The sequence below is a fragment of the Bufo gargarizans genome, chromosome 5, assembly GCF_014858855.1.
Source record: "Bufo gargarizans isolate SCDJY-AF-19 chromosome 5, ASM1485885v1, whole genome shotgun sequence".
Classification (NCBI taxonomy): Eukaryota; Metazoa; Chordata; class Amphibia; order Anura; family Bufonidae; genus Bufo; species Bufo gargarizans.
In genome coordinates, this window is record NC_058084.1 from 14,866,884 (window position 1) to 14,881,502 (window position 14,619).

At 45.5% G+C, this 14,619-nt stretch overlaps 1 protein-coding gene across 2 annotated transcripts in view; it reads right to left on the bottom strand.

Annotated features, from left to right (window-relative positions):
• PTK2 (protein tyrosine kinase 2) overlaps nucleotides 1–14,619 on the bottom strand; it is a 451,150-nt gene that overhangs the window by 301,834 nt on the left and 134,697 nt on the right. The gene's annotated exons all lie outside the window — the stretch shown is intronic.

Consider the following 14,619-nt stretch of genomic DNA (forward strand, 5'->3'; position numbering starts at 1 on the left):
CTGATACCTTGGTGCTCTGCACTGGTATATGTTGGCCTCTATGGGCCAGCAGTTGCTTAAACAGAGACTACTCTCAGATGTAGCGGCCTGGTGGTTCTCTGCAGCGAAGTCCAGATTCCTGTATAGGGTTTAAAAGTTGAATAACAGGAGGCCACTGTTTATCGGATCCCATGAACTCTGCCTTCCCTGATCGAGGCCTGTCCCTGGCTATGGTTTTGCCTTATTCTTTGATGCTCCGCACCAGTGTCTCTTGGCCACTATGGGTCAGCAGTTGCTTGAACAGAGACTATTCTAAGATGTAATGGCAAGGTGGATTCCCCTGCAGCGAAGTCTAGATCCCTGTATAGGGGTAAAATGGTGAATACCAGTAGGCCAGATATAGCCATAAGGAGAAAAACCTTGCTTGTTAACTTGTTGTCTTGATCATTTGGAGAGGGGAGTCCTGCACAGGAAAATCCAATAGCAATTGGAAGTGGACCAACAAGCACTGGAACATGACACCCCAAATCCCCTTAATGGTTGCCTGGCTTGCCTGTATGCTAGGTATGCCTCTTCTTGGGGACAATACTTCCAGGTATTATATGTGAATTTTCGCTATAGGCACAGATGAGGCTCAGTCCTTCCAAAGTTATTCAGAATTCTACTCGATATGCAAACCAGGGCAGAGATTTTTCTTTTTTCATAAAATAAATTCCATTATAAGAGACATTGTGACATTTTGACCGTGTTTTGATGACAAATGCAGAGCAGCCATACAACTCGACAGAACATTTACTTTGATGATGAAGCACTTGGACAGAATGTTCCAGCTAAAAAGCAAGTGTTCAACCCAAACAAAGGGACGGCTTGAATACACAAGAGAAGGGTCTATTAAGACCTTGTACAGTCGATATTGATTCTTCACAACTTATGTAAAAATTGCTCTCAAAATGCTCCTAAGAATTATTAAAAGGGCAGAATGCTCAACTTTTGCTTTAGTTTTTCACATTTTGGACAGTAGCTCCATTTATTTTTTTTTCTTCATTTTTTGGGTTGTTACCAGGAGGAGTGAGAGACGGAACTGCTGAAAGTAAAGTGTGAAGCAAAGCTTTGGACTGGGAGCCTTCTAGGTGGACAATGTAAATGACTGTACAGAGTTGTACTCTAAGTATGTGACATGGGAATGGGGCCAGGCCGCCAGGAAGGATCGGCCGGGTGGGATGATGTGCCATGGGGGGGGGGGGGGGAGAAATGTGACACAATAGGGGTAATGATGTGATCATGGATGGGGCCAGGGCCATCCGGGCGGGGGGGATAATGTGCCATGGGGGGGAGAAATGTGACACAATAGGCGGTAATGATGTGATCATGATGTGACATGAAGGGGGTGATGTAAACTAAAAAGGAGGGGGTGATGTGACATGGGGGGAGAAATGTGACATGGAGGGGGAGAAATGTGACATGGAGGGGGAGAAAGGTGACATGGAGGGGGAGAAAAGTGACATGGAGGGGGAAAAATGTGACATGGGGAGAAATGTGACATGGCAGGGGAGAAATGTGACATGGAGGGGGAGAAATGGGACATGGAGGGGGAGAAATGGGACATGGAGGGCTGATGTGACATAGGTGATTTGACATGGAGGGGGTGAAATGTGACATGGAGGGGGAGAAATGTGACATGGAGGCCTTGAGGGGGAGAAATGTGACATGGAGGCCTTGAGGGGGAGAAATGTGACATGGAGGCCTTGAGGGGGAGAAATGTGACATGGAGGCCTTGAGGGGGAGAAATGTGACATGGGGGGCTGATGGCTGACATGGGGGCATGATGGCTGACATGGGGGGCTGATGGCTGACATGGAGGGCTGATGGCTGACATGGGAGGCTGATGGATGACATGGGGGGGCTGATCTGAGGCATTGGGGCTCTGATCTGAGGTCTGATTAACATTGGGGGTCTGATTGCTGGTCTGACCTGAGGTGTAATGTAATATATTGTTTTCTTATTATCCTCCTCTAAAACCTAGGTGCGTCTTATGGGTCGGTGCGTCTTATAGGGCGAAAAATACGGTCCTCAAACCAGCGATTGTCTGAAGCAGAGAGAAGATACCAGGACCACACAGAGGAGAAGCCATGCAGACGGGACCAGGGCCAGGTGAGCTGCGGGGGGGGGGGGGGCGCCAAAATGTAGCTTTGCTTGTGTTGGCAAAAATCCTTGCACCGGCCCTGGTCATATGCATATAGGGATACGTCAATGCTACAGCCAAATAAATAGTGTCCGACATAGTGGACCAGAGTGGTGGCATTGAAATGGTGGAGGCAATGAAATGGCAAGAAATGCTTCTTTTATTTTAACGTTTTCCTCCTTCTCCCCTCCTCAAATGTAAAAAGAGTTGCACATCTAAGGAAGGTCCCATCGATCCAGCAGCGCAGTTCCTATTCCCGCCCCACTAGAACGACCCACATGACTAGTGTAGCCAGTCCCTGTGGTCACATGTGCAGGAACAGCTCTTTACAGGCCATTTTCCATTCTTGCACATGTGACCACTGAGCGGTTTTGTGGGGTCATCACTTCCAGTCGGGCAGAGACCAAAAGCGGTGGGGACAGGAGCTGCTATACTAGAAGAAGGTGTCTCCTTTGGAAAACCCATCATCATGTATTTTTTGGAGTCAACATCCACAAGTCCCCGATAACAAGTTGTGAGTAGAGATGATTTGAATCCTTTTTTTCTTTCTTTCTACAATTTCCTCAATATGTTTACCGTCCCTGAGTGACTGCGGCCGGCTAACTGCACAGCTACGTCTGTGTGACAATGGCGCCGAGGAAAAATGACAAGCCATTACCTTCTGAGAAGTGAGTGACTATGGCACAGAGGAAATACTTCATTCCTGATTAGAGAATTATGCCATCAACATCTCAACAGACCATGGAGAGGGATGATATGAAGGGGAGATGACCATACCGCCACATCAGTGACTATGCCGCCTATCGTCTATAGACTCTTCCATCACAAGGAATCTTCAACATCTCTACAAGATCAAAAGACCCAGGATCAATCATCGTGCAACAACACAAGCCCGAGCCACCAGATGTGGGATAAAGAAGAAAGGAAGGAAGGAAGGAAGGAAGGTTGATATAGTTGAAATATGAAAATTTGAGACAGACAGATAAAAAGAAAGAGATAGATAGATAGATAGATAGATAAATAAATAGATAGATAGATAGATAGATAGATAGATAGATACTTGATAGTAACAATAATTACATGGTTTGGTCTGATCAGCAGATTCCAGGACAACTTTGTGGAAACAAAAAAATGTTTTGTGCAGATTTATGAACAGAAAATAAAAAAACAAAACACATAAAATAAAATAAAACAATACGATCTATTATTCATAGCTGTTGTGACCTTACAAAAATTTGTGTTGCCTTTTATAGCTGTAATAAAATGCATCCAGTGTTATCGGGGCCGTCGCTGCAGCTGCTATTTTTTGTTACAATAAAACTGATCTGATTCATCATCTGACCGTGCGCCGCTTTACATCAGGATCCTGCGCAGCCGCTCCGTGTTCTCGGCTCTAAGCCCAGGTATTTATTGCTCTTCTTTCAGTGCTGCCATTGTAGATTAATGCCAGTCAGTAAATAAAACCTCAAAAATGGATTACAGATACGGTACATATTACTATATACCATGAGCGGCCTTCACATCACAGCTATCAATGGCTGTCTATCTATCTCATATCGTCTGAGTATATGTTGTACAGAAGGATGTAACTCAGGATCAGTACAGGATAAGTAATGTATGTACACAGTGACTGCACCAGCAGAATAGTGAGTGCAGCTCTGGAGTATAATACAGGATGTAACTCAGGATCAGTACAGGATAAGTAATGTATGTACACAGTGACTGCACCAGCAGAATAGTGAGTGCAGCTCTGGAGTATAATACAGGATGTAACTCAGGATCAGTACAGGATAAGTAATGTATGTACACAGTGACTACACCAGCAGAATAGTGAGTACAGCTCTGGAGTATAATACAGGATGTAACTCAGGATCAGTACAGGACAAGTAATGTATGTACACAGTGACTGCAGCAGCAGAATAGTGAGTGCAGCTCTGGAGTATAATACAGAATATAACATGGCACAAGTAATATAATATATATACATTTATGTGTTTCCCCTTTGTTCAGTGTTCCAAGTGGAATGACATGATTTTTGGATAGATAGATGCTCTGCATTGATTTTGCAATGCACAGCAAATTATATATTGTGCAGAAATCTGACAATAAGGTCAACTGAGCATCGATGAGGGAAGTCAATGAGATGACATAACGTCTCTGACGTAGACTAAAAGCTAAACACACTCCATGTTCTATCACTGTGCTCTATTGCCTCCTCTCATCAGCCATTGACAGTCATTGTCTGGTCCAGGAAGCTCCAGCAGTCATTTATAGCAGCTGATACTTAGTCACAGGGTCACCAAGGCTTCATAGCCTTCCCGAGGGCTCCAAGCACTCAACTTGACACCATAACCACCACAGACCCCACAAACCGCCACAGCTTGGTTGGGGTCTCACTGTCCTCCACCCACGCTGAATTCCCAGTGTCGATGAGTTACCCAAACATCAGCCTCAACATGATGAAGGGTAAAACAGGAACTCTTTATTGACCACACAAGCATTGACTTATATACACATTTTCCAACAAGGGTACCACCCCTGTGGACCTGTCCGAAGACTAGCCGATTCCATCTTGCTGTAGCCAGGGGCGCTGTACGGATACTAGAGTTGCCCTCAATATGCTCCACGAACTGTGTCTCCGAGCTGCTTTTCCTCGCACTAGGATGCCATCCCACTGCTGCCACCACTGTAACGGATCTCCTGGCACCCCGACCGGGTACCTCCATTAATGGATGCTCCTAGTGCTTCCCGAGGACTCCAAGCACTCCACTCGACACCGTAACCACCACAGGAACCAGGAACAGGAACAGCTCTTACAAGAGCTAGTAGTTTTAGCCAGGGGAGTATAGCAAATCTTCAGTGTATAGCAATCCCCAGTGTCGATCAGTTATCCAAACACCAGCCTCAACATGATGAAGGGTAAAACAGGAACTCTTTATTGAACTCACAAACATTGACTTATATACATATTTACCAACAAGGGTACCACCCCCGTGGACCTGGTTGGGAACTGAGGACATAACATAGCAGCCAATCCTTTACAGTTTTACAGTTTAAACACAAAAACTATACATTCAACAAACACAATGGCATCGTCTGTGACGCACTCAATAACAGAATAGGCATTGCCTTTGACGCAATCAACAAAATACAATTACCAAAACACAATGGGCTCTGCCCGTGATACAATTACCAAACATAATCATCTAACTTATTCACTCACAGGCAGAAAACACAATTTTTTCCCCAAACCACAGAAACCACCTCAAAACCCCACATATCCCCATCATTTATACATCCATGGATAGCTCTGATCTGGGTAAACAACATATCAAAAAATCACCCAGATCTGAGCAGGGGTTCCCAATTCCAAATTCGGTTTACTCACGGTTAGGAGAAAGCCTCCCTGGGCCGGCAGCACAGTGATGAGGAAGACAGCACGAAACCTTCCGGGGCAGGCTCTGTGGTAGGGGAGCACCAGCCTAGATGGAGGTTGAGGTTCCCTTGATGACGGCGGTGTTTAGGGTGCTTGTTGGCGGCTGGGTCCCTTGGTGGTATTTTTCGTGACGCCAGTACCGTTTATGGTGGTACAACCAGTTGTAGAGGTAGTATTGAAGAATGAGGTAGACAGTGGTAGGATACAACTCACAACTTTTACTGTAGCTGGTTTAAGTTGCAGCATAAAAATCCAGACAGAATACAGTCTCTGGGTATATAGAGGAATTCTGTTGATCCACTGTTAATAGGTTTTGGCTAGATCCTGACTCAGGCTGTGGTTCAGTAAAATTCTTACTGGTAGGTGACTTTTCTTCCGGTCCCTTTTAAATCCAGTGTAGTTTGGTGAGGTTGCCCGTGGCTAGAGAATCCTTCACCTAGACTCCCAAAGGTCTTTGATGTCTGGGCAATGGCTATTATCCTTTGGTTTAAGTCCTTTTACTACTTTGTCCCTTCTTGGACTAGACTTCACTCCTGAGCAGACTTGTGCACACTCACTAACTGGCAAAAACTGACCACAGATTAGACCTGAGCTGGGCTAGATATCCCAGAGTGGTACTATCCCCATCTAGTGGTGGGATGTATAAAGCACACTTGACCAGCCTATGAACAGGGATACAACAGAGATAGCAATGCAAAATGACATGCAATACAGCAATGATAATGAAGCAATACATTTGCAGTTCCCACGTGTCCTGAGTGGGACGCTGCAACAGTTCCACAGATTTAGGCTGTGCAGCCGGTCTGTCTTCTCCTTCAAAGTTAGGATATGGGCCATAATCCTAAGGCGAGAGGCTGGCAAACAGGCCCCTCTAAAACACAGTAGGAGGTTATTTTTGCCACACCAACATTGCAGCGTTTGCCCGCTGTGGTCCCGTTATCTTCTCCCGCGCTGTATGGTAATTGCTACTATTGGTACACCAGGGAGGAGTCTGCCCTGTTTCTCCCTGGGCGTTCCTTCTCCCAGGCTGTAGCGCTGTCCAATCGCAGCACAGAGCTCACAGCCTGGGAGAAGGAACGCCCAGGAGAGAAGCTGATGTCTCCTCCCTGTTGCGAAGTTAGCAGCAATTACCATACAGCGCGTGGGATATACCGGGGGCCAGAGAGGATGAACGGAGCGGCACCCCAGGGAGAATAGTAAGTGCAGTGAGATTCCTGGGCGCCGCTGTACACAGCCTGATGGTTATCTTGCAATGTTGGGACCCATGAAAGGTCCCCGCTTTTGTATTGTTCGCCCTGTTGGCAAAATTCCCTAGAAACTGCCCTGTCAGGAACGATGTCTGTGCTTGAGAAATAGTCTTTTTCCTTGCCACCAGCTTTCCACAGGCTCATAGGCATCTGCTTCTCTCACAAGCAAAGCAGATAGAGCTGGACTGAAGTGGCTGATGCAACACTAGCTGGAAAGATCCTCCATCAGAGGGAAAAGCTCTGGTGAGTAAGGGTACTTTCACACTTGCGTTGTTGGATTTCGGCAGGCAGTTTCGCCGGCAATCTGTATGCAAACAGATACTATTTGCATTCACAAATGCATTGCAATACCACATTTCACATTTTTATAGGTCTGCACATGCAAAAACCGTACAGTTGCGGCCAGCCAGTAGCGCAGGGGCAACACATGAGGTGCACGGTGGACCGATGAGGGGCCAAATAATAACACACAGTTCATCAGTTACTCACGGTTAGCAGAAAGCCTCCCTGGGCCGGCAGCACAGTGTTGAGGTGGGCAGCACGAAATCCTCCGGGGCACGCTCTGTGGTAGGGAAGCATCAGCCAAGATAGTGGTTGAGGTGCCCTTGATGTTAGGGGTGCTTAGGGTGCTTGTTGCAGCTGAGTCCCTTGATGGTTTTTGTCGTGACGCCAGTACCGTTAATGGTGGTACAACCAATAGTAGTAATAATGAGGTAGATAGTGGTAAGATGCAACTCACAACTTTTACTGATGTTGACTTTGGCTGCAGCAGTACAGAATACAGTCTCTTGTTGATATTAGAGTTAATTCTGCAAATCCACTGTTTCTAGGCTTTTTTAGGCTTGATTTTGAGCTGTGGTCAGGGAGTACCTTGTTCCTGTTGATGTGCTCAGTCCCATACCTTGTCCTTTCCCTACAAGCTAAGCATTGGGACAGGTAGCTACTCTGTTTCCCAGAAGTATGGTGCGACTGCCAGAAGCTATAAGTCCTCCACCATGCGCAAAGGTGTCTGTGGCCCTCAATAATGGCTTTTATCACCGATGAATCCTTAGGAAGCTTGTTTCTATTCCAGGGAGGCAAACTCTTTCCTACTGGTCAGGGATGCAAGTCTATAGTCCGGCCACAGAAGGAAAACACTCTTCTGCGCCTCACACCTTGGTACTACCACATAGCGAAGTTGGCTCCACTCACTAATCTGTGGTGTGGAGTCTTCACTCTTATCCATTCTCACTACTCTCCCTCACTAGGCCTCACCTAGGTATATATAGAACCTAAGTTTTATCCCCATCTAGTGGTGGGATGTATAAATTACACCAAATCTGCCTGGTAACAGGGATTTTGCAGATAAATTTGTACAAAGTCATATAATACAGCATTGTACAATTTTTAGAGTAAAAAGTGCTTTTAAGCAGTGCCCACACACACGCTGTACAGTGACTGAACTGAAGACATCCTGATGCATCGGGAATGGATTTCTCTCCATTCAGAATGCATTAGGATAAAACTGATCAGTTTTTTTTTTTCCGGTATTGAGCCCCTAGGATGGAACTCAATACAGGAAAAGTTTAACGCAAGTGTAAAAGTACCCTTAGGACATAATTACTAAAACAGTGCCACCTATACACAGCTTTTGGGAGTGCATACTACAAAACAAATTAAATAACATGAAATCAAGAACAATTTGCAAGTACCCTGTTCTGGAGTACTGCGCATACAAACTTCATGCCGATGGCGCTCTAGGTTGGATTGGAACCCAAGTCTCCAGTGTCTTTTAATCATTGAACCTTCGTAGACGTAGATTATGCCTGAAGCTGCCAGTAGAGGGAGCTCATTGCACATAGATTTTACTGCTCCTATTGAGTTCAGTATTAGTATTAGTACAAATCAGTAAGACGCGAGCTCCCCCTAGTGGTGACAGCAGGCAGACAGAATTTTATTATGCCAGCATGAGTGTGAATAGCACCGACAGACAATAACAAAGTTACTACCAGCCAATTTTAGGATGTTTTATAGAGGACATGTACCCATAAAAGGAGAAAGGAACACCATAGGAACAAATGAAACATAGATAATGTAAATGAAATGACCGCATGACTGAGATTCTGAATGAATGAAAGAATAACAGCAAAGAGACTGATATTATGGCAGCAGATTAGTCTGAAAGATGTAATAATCGTTGAGAAAGAATGACTATACCATAGACACAGAGATGCCCTGAAAGAAGGAATAACTGAACGAGTGGACACATAAATGCAACGACAAAATGTCTGAATAAATGGATGAATGATAAAAGAAAAAAATATCTACCGGTATATATCAGTAAAAAATAAAAAGAAACAAGTGACAAATATACTATGAACAGAGATGAGCGAAGTTATGAAAAATTTAATTCTGGTGCTTTGACGAATTTCACAAAGCAAATTTCTTTGTATGTAGCGGGCACAATGACGGGGAATGGCAATCACGGCAACCCCTGTCATTGAACCCCTCAGATGCTGCGTTCATTGCTGATCACTGCATTTGAGGCTACAATTTAGGCCTTTCAGGGGTTAATCAGGGTAAAAATACAAAAAATTAATTCCTTACCATATCCATTTGCTCACATAGAGGCCGCCGGGGCCTTCTTGATAGAATTTTATGTGGTGACGTGATGACGTCATCATGGCCAGGCACGTTGACGTCATCACTCATTACGCATGGTTTCTGCAATCCAGATGGCCACAACGGCCTCTTTGCGTGCAAATGGATGAGGTGAGTATGTTTTGGGGGGGTTTTTTGCCGCCATTTTAGAAAAAAAAATGATTAGTTACCGCGAAGCACAAGGAAGTTCATTTTTGCGGCAAATGAAATTTTTCCTGAAATTCAGATAGAAGTCAATTTGTTTGACTTCAAATCGCTCAACACGAAGTATGAATGTGAATGAACATACGTACATGTCAAATTCTAAATCTGAGGCAAAAATAACTGGATGAAATCATATGTGACCGCTGCAAAGAATAAAATGAGTATAATAAGAAATGTAAATTAATCTGGATGAATGAACAAAATACTGTTTGGATGAGCAGTTAAATAAATGATAAAAACTATAAATACGAGTGTAATGAAAAAATGATAAAAACTATAAATACGAGTGCAATGAATGAATAACACAAGGGCACAAATAATTACTACACATTTTTCAACCTCCCCCTTTTTCTGGGATTGCACAGCTGCTGCTTTAGTTTTTTTTGGAATTATTTTATTTTCATTTTTTCATCTTTTCTGGGTGGGATGAGGGTGAGGCGTCCAATGTGCCTGTTACAGAGCAGAAGTGGATCTGCTAAATCGGTGTAGTAGATTTGGCTTGGGGCTGCTCCTAAGGACGTCATCTAAGCGCCCCCCGTGTTCACCCTATAAAGCAGCTGTACAGTGCTAGCATATTGATGACCTATCCTCAGGATTGACCCCCACTGATCAGCTGTTTGAAGAGGCTGAGGAGCATGGGGAGCCCTGTGTCCTCTTCATTTTTTAATTGCCCGTTATCTCCTTTGTAGAGGAGGCGCAGTGTAACTACAGCTGCCCGTTGGATTCATATGGACAGGACTTGCAGTTGTAGTCGCATTGCACCGCTACAAGATCGATGGCGTTCAATTAAACCGTGAAGAGGACACAGCACTCAAACAAGCGCCACACGGCCTCTTCAAACAGCTGATAGGCAGGAGTGCTGGAAATTAGACCCCCGCCAATCAGATATTGATGATCTACCCTGAGCATAGGTCATTAATATACTAGCACTGCTCAAGCTCTTTAATCCCTGTACAGGGATCTGGACTTCGCTGCAGGGGAACCACTCCTCCTGGAGTAGTCTCTGTTCAGTCATTGCAAAACCATAGTACTTATCGAAGGACCGCGCTGCTATTCACTGGTAACCGAGCCTCATAGCTCCAGCACAGAACCATTCCTCCCTCCGGACATGGAAAAAGGACCATCAAGCTACACGAGTTGGCGTCTCTCTTCCACAGTAGTTTCCTGTTGGATATCAAGGGATCGCAACCATAGTGAAGCTCCGACTTCCTCCGTATATTAAAATAATGTATTATACTTACAGACAAAGACTTGTTTCAAAGCATAAAAAATCACAAACTGCATGCACAGTACCGCCTGAGGTTTCGCATACGCCCTTCTTCAGGAGCGAATATCTTCCTATGCAGTCAAGACCTTTAAAACACTCCCCTAAACCCACCCATTCCCTCATTATTCAATTACATACAACGCACCACTAAAAATGTCACATATATAAAAATGTATAATAATAATAACCACAGTCTGGAACAGGCATAAGTCGGAGCAGCCAGTGTATGTGGGATCCGAGTAAAAGTCAGAGGTCAGGGCAGGCAGCTCAGGGTCAAAACTGAGAACAGGCAGAGATCAGGGCAGGCAGAGGTCAGGGTCAAAACAGAGAACAGGCAGAGATCAGGGCAGGCAGAGGTCAGGGTCAAAACAGAGAACAGGCAGAGATCAGGGCAGGCAGAGGTCAGGGTCAAAACAGAGAACAGGCAGAGATCAGGGCAGGCAAAGGTCAGGGTCAAAATGGAGAACAGGCAGAGATCAGGGCAGGCAGCTCAGGGTCAAAACAGAGAACAGGCAGAGATCAGGGCAGGCAGCTCAGGGTCAAAACAGAGAACAGGCAGAGATCAGGGCAGGCAGAGGTCAGGGTCAAAACGGAGAACAGGCAGAGATCAGGGCAGGCAGCTCAGGGTCAAAACAGAGAACAGGCAGAGATCAGGGCAGGCAGAGGTCAGGGTCAAAACAGAGAACAGGCAGAGATCAGGGCAGGCAGAGGTCAGGGTCAAAACAGAGAACAGGCAGAGGTCAGGGCATGCAGCTCAGGGTCAAAACTGAGAACAGGCAGAGATCAGGGCAGGCAGAGGTCAGGGTCAAAACAGAGAACAGGCAGAGATCAGGGCAGGCAGAGGTCAGGGTCAAAACAGAGAACAGGCAGAGATCAGGGCAGGCAGAGGTCAGGGTCAAAACAGAGAACAGGCAGAGATCAGGGCAGGCAAAGGTCAGGGTCAAAATGGAGAACAGGCAGAGATCAGGGCAGGCAGCTCAGGGTCAAAACAGAGAACAGGCAGAGATCAGGGCAGGCAGCTCAGGGTCAAAACAGAGAACAGGCAGAGATCAGGGCAGGCAGAGGTCAGGGTCAAAACGGAGAACAGGCAGAGATCAGGGCAGGCAGCTCAGGGTCAAAACAGAGAACAGGCAGAGATCAGGGCAGGCAGAGGTCAGGGTCAAAACAGAGAACAGGCAGAGATCAGGGCAGGCAGAGGTCAGGGTCAAAACAGAGAACAGGCAGAGGTCAGGGCATGCAGCTCAGGGTCAAAACAGAGAATAGGCAGAGGTCAGGGCGGGCAGCTCAGGGTCAAAATGGAGAACAGGCAAAGGTCAGGGCAGGCAGAGGTCAGGGTCAAAACAGAGAACAGGCAGAGATCAGGGCAGGCAGAGGTCAGGGTCAAAACAGAGAACAGGCAGAGATCAGGGCAGGCAGAGGTCAGGGTCAAAACAGAGAACAGGCAGAGATCAGGGCAGGCAGAGGTCAGGGTCAAAACAGAGAACAGGCAGAGATCAGGGCAGGCAGAGGTCAGGGTCAAAACAGAGAACAGGCAGAGATCAGGGCAGGCAGAGGTCAGGGTCAAAATGGAGACCAGGCAGAGATCAGGGCAGGCAGCTCAGGGTCAAAACAGAGAACAGGCAGAGATCAGGGCAGGCAGAGGTCAGGGTCAAAACGGAGAACAGGCAGAGATCAGGGCAGGCAGCTCAGGGTCAAAACAGAGAACAGGCAGAGATCAGGGCAGGCAGAGGTCAGGGTCAAAACAGAGAACAGGCAGAGATCAGGGCAGGCAGAGGTCAGGGTCAAAGCAGAGAACAGGCAGAGGTCAGGGCATGCAGCTCAGGGTCAAAACAGAGAATAGGCAGAGGTCAGGGCGGGCAGCTCAGGGTCAAAATGGAGAACAGGCAGAGGTCAGGGCAGGCAGTGAAGTTAGACAGAAATATGTACACAGGAGGGCGAAGTAATGCACCTTTGAACTAGAGGTGAGTGTTAACTGGCCCTTTAAGAGCCGAAGAGCATCTATAGGCAGAGGCAGGCAAGAAGCAGGCCTCAGTCTGTGTGAAGTGGATGGAGCAGAACTGCCCAGCAGCTGTGGCCCCTGGGAAGCAGCAGGTAGATGCTGGATCTTCTGGGCACCAGAGCAGAGGCATAGGTGAGCATACCTGTTGGGGGGAGGAAGATGATGTCAGGTATGGACCACAGTTTTAGAAATGCCACGGATGGGTATACAAATGTTGAAAGCTATTATCTAATGAATGAAATTATACAACATAAGCAATAAACGGTGAATGAATGAAAGATTCATTGGGCGAAAGAATCAGCAAGTGATTGAGTTGAATGAATGGATAAATTGGCGGGCAGATGAATGAATTAATTATTAAAAAATATATAAATATTGGTGCAATGAATGAATGATACATGGATACAAATAATGGTTATTTACCCCCCAAACCTCCCCACATTTCATGAGAATTTCCAGCTTATGCTCGTGCACCCTAAAATAGGTTTTCTGGAATGTTTATGGAATTTTATGGATGGAACAAAAGTAAAGCTTGCAATGTCATATGGGTTACAGATTCAAATATTGAAGAAAATAATGAATGAATGAATGAATAAGATATCCTTATATGATATAACAATCAATAAATGATTAATGAATGAATCCATAAAATATTGAAAAGCAATAAATGCTGAATGAATGAACATATAAGAAATAGCAAGCAATACATTCTGAACAAATGAGTGAATGAAGAGAAAACACAGAATGAATGAATGAATGAATACATGACTTAATCAATAAAATATTAACAAGCATTACATGATGACCAACAACTGAATGAATCCATGAATGTTTATAGGAGATAACACAATAATGAATGATTGTATGAATTGTTCAATTCATTCATTCATACTTATAAGATACATGATGCAATGCATGATTAATAAAAGAGAACTAGTAGTGAATGGCTAAATGAATGAACATGTGTCCATATGAAAGCTGATGAGCAGGTAATTCAATTAACGTTTGCAGCCCCCAGCAGTAGTATTTGCAGTACTTGGGGGCAGGAGGAATTCTTTAGCAGCAGCATTTTCAGGGCTCAGAGGGGATCCCTAAGCAGTAGTTTTTGCAGTACTTTAGAAGGATCATTCAACAGCAGTATTTTCACAGTTCAGTTGAATCTGTCAGCAGCAGTGTAATGGAACGCTTGGCACCCCAACCGGGTACCTCCGTTGATGGATGCTCCTAGTGCTTCCCGAGGGCTCCAAGCACTCAACTTGACACCATAACCACCACTGACCCCACGAACTGCCGCAGCCTGATTGGGGTCTCACCGTCCTCCACCCACTCTGGACCCAAGACCGGGCTTCCGCTTCCAGTGGGTGAACCTCTCCTAAATCCAGAGAGCAGGAACAGCTCTTACAAGAGCTAGTAGTTAAAGCCAGGGGAGTATAGAAATTCTTCAGCGTATAGCAATCCCCAGTGTCGATCAAGTACCCAAACACCAGCCTCAACATGATGAAGGGTAAGACAGGAACTCTTTATTGAACACACAAGCATTGACTTATATACACATTTTGCAACAAGGGTACCAACCCCGTGGACATGGTTGGGAACTGAGGACATAACATAGCAGCCAATCCTTTACAGTTTTACAGTTTAAACACAAAAAATATACCGTATTTT